Here is an 8,295-nt window from a genome sequence, read left to right as displayed (position 1 = left end):
CTATTTGAATACCCTTTATGTTATTCTCTTGTCTGGTTTCATTGGCTAGGACTTCTAGTACTATGTTAAAAGGAGTGGAGTGGGAACCAGCAGTTAGTGTAATGGCTATGTCGCTGGACTCCCACGTAGTTGACCATGGTTCACGTCCCGGACTCGGTGGCTTAAAACTCACCCCGGGCACAGGTGCCTGTGTGCCCAAAATCCCGAGAGGAGAATGGAGAAGGGATTGCAGCGTGACCATCCCCCCTGGGGGGATGATTTCTCGCTTTTTGTCTCTCTGTCTCTCTCTGTCTGTCTGGCGAGCGCACGCGCCCCATAGCGAAAACCTTTCCAAAAAAAAAAAAGGAGTGGAGTAAGTGGACAACCTCATCTGTCTCAGTTTTTAATGGAAAAGCTTTCAGCTTTTGCCTTTTCATTATGGTGTTAGCTGTGAATTTTTCCTATATGGCTTTTATTGTGTTGAGAAATGTCCCTTCTATGCTTATGCGGCAGAATGTCTTCATCATGAAGGGATATGTCAAATACTTTTTCTGTATTGATTAATATGATCGTACGGTTTTTAATCTTTCTTTCTGTTAATATGGTGTATTACAAGAGTTTGGCTTTTTGTTTTTGTTTTGTTTTGTTTTTGATATGCTGAACCACACTTGCATCCCTGGAATACAAGTATACACACTATCTAGTGATGGTGTATACTCTTTTTAATGTCATTGGATGTGGTTTGCTAGTATCTTGTTGAGAATTTTCACGTCTATATTCATCAGATATATTGGTATATAACTTTCTTTTTCTGTTATGTCCTTGTTCCTTTTGGAGATGAGAATGATGGAGGCTTCATAAATGAATTTTGGAGGGTTTCTTCCTTTTGGATCTTTAGAAATAGTTTGAGTAGAATGGGGCTAGCTCTTCTCTGAAAGTTTTGTAGAATTCAGAAGAGAAGCCATCAAGACCTGGGCTTTTCTTTCACGAAGGTTATTTATTTATGATTCAATATCATGCTTGTTATGGGTCTACTCAGACTTTCTATGTCCTCCTGATTCAATCTTGGTAGATTATATGTGTCCAGAAATTTGTCCATCTCATCGAGGTTTTCTTGTTTGTTGGCATTAGTTATTCATAGTATTCTCTAATGATCTTTCGTATTTACGTTATGTCTGTTGTAATATCACCAGTTTCATTGCTAAATTAATTTATCTGGTTCTTTCTCTGTGTTTAATTAGTCTTGCTTACAGTGTGTCAATTTCATTTATCTTCTCAAAGAACTAGCTTTTGTATTCATTTATATTCTGTATAGTTCATTTATTCTCTATTTCATTTATTTCTGTTCACATCTTTATTATTTCTTTTCTTGCGAAATTGTTCTTTTACTATTTACCCGAAGTGTGTTATTAGGTTATCTTTTTGTCACCTTTCCTTCTTTTTCTTATGCACATCAACTGCTTTGAACTTCACTCTTACAACTTCTTTTGCTATGTCCCATAGGTTATTGAAACTTGTGTACTTGTCATCATCAGTGTCAATGAATTGTTTTATTTTAGTATTAATTTCTTCAGTAGTTGTGAATACATTCAGGAGCAGCTTGTTTAATTTCCATATGTTTGCGTATTTTCAAAGGTTCTTTCTGAAGTTAATTTCAAGTTTAATTCCGTCATGGTTGAAGAAGATGCTGCAAATAGTTTTGGTGCCTTTGAATTTGTTTTTTAATTTTTTTTTATATACATTCAATCACATTGTTTAGCTTACAATGTGAGCATTTCAATATGTGAACATTTCTCCCCAGTCCTGTTGATCAAAATATCTTCAACCGATAACACCACACCCCCCCATCAATACTCTACCTCGATATCCCTTCTCCAAATTCCTTTATTAGTCCCCACTCCTCCACACACATCTCATGTGATATTCACACCCATCTCTTGTGTTTGTACAACCTTTAGTCAATCAGTTTCAGTCATAGAGTGCAGACTTGCAAAGTCTTGTTTTGTGTCCTATTATGTGGTTAATCATTGAAAAGGTTTCACATAGGGTTGAGAAAAATAAATACTTTGTGGTTGTTGGGTGGAAAGTTCTATACACGCCTGTCAAGTCCATTTGATTTATGGTGTTATTTAGATCCTATTTCTCTTTGCATATTTTTTGTCTAGATAATCTGTCCAAAGGAAATAGTGGGGTGTTGAGATCCCAAAAATTAGTGTGTTGTAGTCTATTTCTTCCTTTAGATGTAGGTGTCTTTCTTTTTTTTTTGGAGAGGTTTTTGCTATAGGGTGCGTGCGCTCGCCAGACAGACAGAGAGAGACAGAGAGACAGAAAGCAGGAAATCACCCCCCAGGGGGGATGGCCACGCCGCAATCCCTTCTCCTCCATTCTCCTCTCGGGATCTTGGGCACGCACGCACACGCGCCCGGCGTGAGTTTAAGCCACCGGGTCCGGGACTCGAACCGCGGTCGACTACGTGGGAGTCCAGCGACATAGCCATTACGCTAACTGCTGGTCCCGATGTAGGTGTCTTTCTTTCATGTATGTGGTGCTCCCAAGTTGAATGAATAGATATTTGTAGGAGTTATATATTCTTGATAAATTTGCCCTTTTACTACTATGTAGTGTTCTTCTTTGTCTCTTCTTACAGTTTTTGTCTTAAAGTCATTTTAGTCTGATAGCAGTATTGCGACTCTAGCCTTTTTTTATTTCCATTTGCATGGAATATCTTTCTCTAGGCCTTCACTTTTAATCTATGTATGTCTTTTAGGCAGCAAATAGATGTTGTTTTTGGGGTTTTTTTTGTTGTTTTGTTTTGTTTTGTTGTTTTTTTTTCCATTCAGCTAGTCTGTGTCTTTTGATTGGTTAATTTCATCCATTAATATTCAATGTTGCTATGGATATTTGTGGACTTGTCCCTCATTTTGTTAGGCATTTTCTTGGTTGCTTTATGTTCTCTTATTTCAGTCTGTCTCTCTTTAGTTTTCTTGGTGTAGTACTCCCTTCAGTACTTCTTCAAAAACTGGTTTAGTGTTGACAAATTGTTTTGTGTTTTGTTTATCTGGGTTTTTTAATTTATATATTTATTATTATTCATAAACTAAATTGCTATACATCATGTGAAGAGACTTTACTCAGCACGATATACACCTCAGTCCAGCCTAGGTGAGACTATTATACACATCCTTGTCAACAGATTAAAAACAACTTATCTGTGTCCTACAAGTGTCTTACCTCTCCATCTTCCTCCCAAATTTCTTTTCCTACACTCTTCCCCTCCCTCTAGTGTCCATTACAATTTTCAGTGTTTTTATGTTCTCCAGTCTTTCAGTCTCTACCATAGAGTGCGGACAGTCAGTATATGTTAACTGGAGACATACAATGTCTCTCTTTCATAGCCTGACTTGCTTCATTCGGCAGCAAATCTTCCATATTCATCCACTTTCTATCAAATTCCAGGTTTTTTTTTTTTCTTGTTTGTTTGTTTGTTTTTTTGTTTTTGTTTTTTTATTTTATGGCTGAATAGTATTCCATGCAGTATAGTGCCATAATTTTTCAATCCATTCATCTGTTTGTGGATATTTGAGATGGTTCCATATCTTAGCAATTGTGAATATTGCTGCAATGAAAATAATTGTTCAAGTGCTTTTCTTTTTTTCTTTTTTTTTGTTTTTCTTTTTTTGGAGAGGTTTTTGCTATAGGGCACGTGGGCTCACCAGAAAGACAGAGAGAGACAGAGAGACAGAGTGAGAAATCAGCCCCCCAGAGGGGATGGCCACACTGCAATCCCTTCTCCTCCATTTTCCTCTTGGGATCTTGGGCACGCATGCACACACGCCCAGCATGAGTTTAAGCCACTGGGTTCAGGACGCAAACCGCGGTTGGCTACATGGGAGTCCAGCAACATAGTCATTACACTAACTGCTGGTCCACGCAAGTGCTTTTCTGACTGAGTGCTCTCCTGTCCTTTGGGTAGATACCCAGGAGTGGAATTGCTGGATCATATGGTAGTTCTATTTGAAGGTCTTTGAGTAACCTCTAAATCATTCTCCACAGTGGCGAGACCTATTTACATTCCCACCAACAGTGTAGTTGTGTTCCCCTTTCACCACATTCCATCCAGCACTTATCATTATTTGTTTTTGTTTTTAATCTTTGCCATTCTGACTGGGATTAGGTGGTATCTCATTGTGGTTTTGATCTGCTTTTTGGCTGTTCGTGTGTCTTCCTTAGAGAGTTGTTTATTCAGCTCATTTTCCCATCTTTTAATTGGATTAATCATTTTTTTCCGAGTAAGCTGCTTCAGTTCTATGTGTAATCTGGTTATCAGTCCTTTATCTGGGGCACAGTTAACATAAAAGTATGAAATGCTTCATGAATTTGCATGTCATCCTTGTGCAGGGGCCATGCTAATCTTCTCTGTATCATTCTAATTTTAGTATATGTGCTGCCAAAGTGAGCACTATCTGGGAATGTTTTTAAACTTTTCTTCCCATTTGAATCTTGCTGGGTATAGTAATCTTGAATATATATATTTTTTTCTTTTAAAACTTTGAATATATCTTCCATTCTTTCCTTGCTTGCATCGTTTCTGCTGAAAGGTCTGATATCAAGCTAATAGGACTACTTTTGTAAGTAATTGATGTTTCTCTCATGCCATTTTTAGAATCTTGCCTTTGTCTCTGATTTTGACCAATGTGGCTATGATGTGCTGTATAGAGAGTCTTCTTAGGTTGATTCTATTTGAGGTCTCTGGATTTCTTGAGTCTGGATGTTTGAATATTTTTCTAGGCTTGGAAGTTTTCTGCAAGTATTTCATTGAATAGATTCTTGATATCCTTAGATTTTTCACCTTCTGGGAAACAAGTTATTTGGATGTTGGGGAAATTTATGGTACCTACTATTTCCCATATGTCATCCTCAGTTTACTTTAATTTTTTTTGGTTATTTGTTCATTCTTTCTGGTGTTCCCCACCCCCCCAGGTTAGAGGTTGTGTCTTCTAGATCAGATATTTAATCTTCTTCGTGATCTAACCTGCTATTAATGTTTTCGAGGTAAGTTTTAATTTCCTGTATTACATTCTTCACCTCTAACAGTTCTGTTAGATTATTTTTATGGTGTCTATCTCCTCCTTCAAGTCATGGAAGGACTCCTCATCTCCTGGAGTTTGTTGTCTCTTTTCTCTTGCATCTCATTAAGTTTTGTCACTATGAATCTTCTGAAATCTTTTTCTGACATTTCCATGAATTCTATTTTGCTGTCTGTGGAGGATGAGGAATTGTTCTGTTTTCTTGAGGGAGAGCTATTTCCTTGTTTTCTTATATTTCTTGTGCTGGGTTGTGGTAATCTAATGGATTATTTACTTCTTAATTTGTTGGGGTTGGTTCTGTAGTGTTTGCGAGAAGAAGAGCTCTACTTCTCAGGTGTGTTCTTTGGTGGCCTGGCATTCCAATTATAGAAGGGTGTATATATCCAGCTTTAGGTGTTGGTTTCTTTCCAGTTTCTCAGCACCAGAAGCACCTGGAGCTGACCTAGAAAGATTCAGCTAAAGAAGGAAGTAGAAATCACTCAGAAAGCTAAGTGGGCAGTTCAGCCCACTGTGAAATCTCAGAGTACATTTGGGCAGGGGAAAAATGCAGTGGCAAGGATTCTAAGGCATGGTCCTGTGATGCTCACACTTTCTTGCTGTCACTGGTTTCTGCTCTGTAGGAGCTTAAGGCAGAAAGGCATGGGATTGCAAGGGGTCCATAACTCACCTGGGTGGGGCAAGATTCAGTAGCATGGATTCTATTGCACAGTTTTGCTGCCCTCTCTGTCTCCCTTGCTGTTACTGGTTTCTGTTCCACAGGGGCTTATGGCAATAAAGCTGCATGTTGGAAAAATGTTGGTATGCTGTCAATTAGAATGCTACTTATATAATAGAACCAAGAAACTTTTTGATTATCATTCAAAAATTTTTTTGAGAGGCCGGTAGGTAGCATGATGGTTAAGGGTGCTGGATTCCCACATGGCTGAGCAAGTCCCGGACCTGGCAACTTTCTTACTTTCTCTCTCTCTCTTTCTCCCTTCTCTAATTCTCTGGTCAAATTAAAATAAATAAAGTTAAATAAAATAATTCATAAAAAATTTGAAACATGATTATTGATTTAAAATAATGGGATTGTTCATTTAAAGGATAAGTATCCAAATTGTATATTCCAATTTTGGAATCTATGTATTGCTGAATCCAAGAGATATAGGACAAGGGAGAACATGGAGAGATCTCTGTAAGTCCAGATACATATGCTATCCATCATGCAATACTATTCATATGTTTGTGGGCTTAAAGGAAAAAAAGACATAACTTTTCCCTATGAAAGGCTTAAATCTATGTGCTGTCTTATAAATACAGAATAAAATTATTTGTCTGATTTTATAAACATAATAGTATAACATGATCTTGCCGTTATTTATTTCTACGTAGAAAATGAGGGACATTCTTTTGACTGTTGTGGCTAAATACACACTAGTTAATACACTGAAATTGATGAATTGGATAGAATTCTGCAAATGTTCTAGTTAGGGCCTTTTAATAGAAGGAAATAGAGACTTACTTACTTGAGGTGTCTTAATAATGAAGGATTTATGATAAGGAAATATTTAGGGCAATTAGAGAGACAGATATTGAATATGATGGAACTTGATTCCAGGCAACATGAACAATTTCAGCAGCAGAAGTTCATGAACTGTGAGGAGCTTGACAGCAGTGCCATATTCTTCTTCATATGGACTTCTGTATTCTTTGCCATATTTTCTAATTCTTCCTCCTTGAACTATAAGCCTGCTATGAGACATTATCACCCTAACTCTGAACCCTTTTTGGCCCCATCTAATTCTTGTGGTTTCTCCTTATTTCTCACTAAATTTTTTTGGCTTAATTGCTTAATTTTTCTTGTAATTTAACAGATAACACTTGAGATAGGCCTGTTCTAGACTGTGCTGTTGCTAATAAAACATTTGAGTCTGAGTACTTGAAATGAATAGAGATTTAATCAGCTTGTTGCTTGGAAGTTTGAGGTCCAGGGGCCACACATGTATGGTGGGGGCTGTCTGGCTGTACCATCTGGCAGGACAGTGTGATCTTTGTTCTTTGTGTGTCTCTCCTGCCCTCATTCTTTCTCCTAATAAACTCACGAGGAGTTATACATCAGACTACTTCAATGGGCACTGTTTAGTCTAGATCAGTTAGTTGTTCTTTGCTCAAATATCCTGGGTAAAACTTAGTCATCTTCCCTTCTCCTTTTAAGAATTTGTGGAGATCTAGCAGGTGGTGTGGTTGTTAAGGTGCTGGATCTCACATGGTCAACTCCGCTATTCGGGCACATGTGCATGCATGCCCAAAACCCAGAGAGGAGAATGGAGAAGGGACTGTGGCAAGGCCACCCTCTCTGTGGAGGATGATTTATCACTTTCTCTGTCTCTGAGTCTCTCTCTGGTAAGCACAAACATCCTATCACAAACATTTAAAAAAAGGAGAATTTATGGATATGAGAAACACTATGACTGACAAATAGAATGCTCTGTAATTAATGTCTTTCGTTAAGACATTGAGTAGGACTGTTTTAGACTGTGCTATTGCTTCTGTAACTGCTTCATGCTGGAAAGAGGCACATCCTCTTTATTCACCTACAGTTCTAAAGATACTATTGCCTTGCATAATCCAGTGAAAGGTGCTGTGATTGCCTTCTTAACAGCCATCTACCCTAAATGTCTGCTACTGAAGAGAATTCTATTGAGATGAATTTCTAACCAATGAAATGTTAGGGTGAATTATAGAAGTGGAGTAGGGGACTTGTCGGAAATGTTTCCTCCTCACTGAGGCAGAACAGGAAGAAATAATCTTCCTCCTTCCTTGGGCCACTGTTACATTTGACTGCTACAGTCTTTTTGCCAACATCCTGATAATGACACAAATACCAAGGATGGCAGAGAGGACGAATGGAAAGCCTAAGGGCTTTATGACATCTTTTGTCCTTACCTAACCAGTGACTTCCTTTTTCTGTTAAGTAATATATTTATTACTATTACTATTATTATTATATTTTCTGTGTGTGTGTGTGTGTGTAAGAAAAATACAGTTTATTAAGTAAAAGTATGCCCCGGAGAGGTAAGAGTGGGTCTGAGTGGACAGAGGAGTGGCTCAAATAAGCTTCAGCAGTTTCATTCTGTGGGATTTATAATTTTAGACCTTGATCATGTGGGGTTATCACTGGTTGGGCCCACTGATTGTTTTCCTCTTATTGACTCTATCAAATGTGGCTGGGCCCACTGCCTTATCT

At 38.0% G+C, this 8,295-nt stretch overlaps 1 non-coding gene across 1 annotated transcript; it reads right to left on the bottom strand.

The window, feature by feature from the left end:
- Positions 1 to 4,332: 4,332 nt before the first annotated feature.
- On the bottom strand, positions 4,333 to 4,439 carry LOC114006562 (U6 spliceosomal RNA). The gene has a single exon (XR_003548278.1). It is a non-coding gene; the product is annotated as a U6 spliceosomal RNA (small nuclear RNA).
- Between the last annotated feature and the right edge of the window lie 3,856 nt (positions 4,440 to 8,295).

Source organism: Tupaia chinensis, unplaced genomic scaffold, assembly GCF_000334495.1.
Source record: "Tupaia chinensis unplaced genomic scaffold, TupChi_1.0 Scaffold148884_1, whole genome shotgun sequence".
NCBI lineage: Eukaryota > Metazoa > Chordata > Mammalia > Scandentia > Tupaiidae > Tupaia > Tupaia belangeri.
The sequence above is the reverse complement of the archived record's forward strand: the minus strand, read 5'-3'. Positions and strand labels throughout refer to the sequence as shown.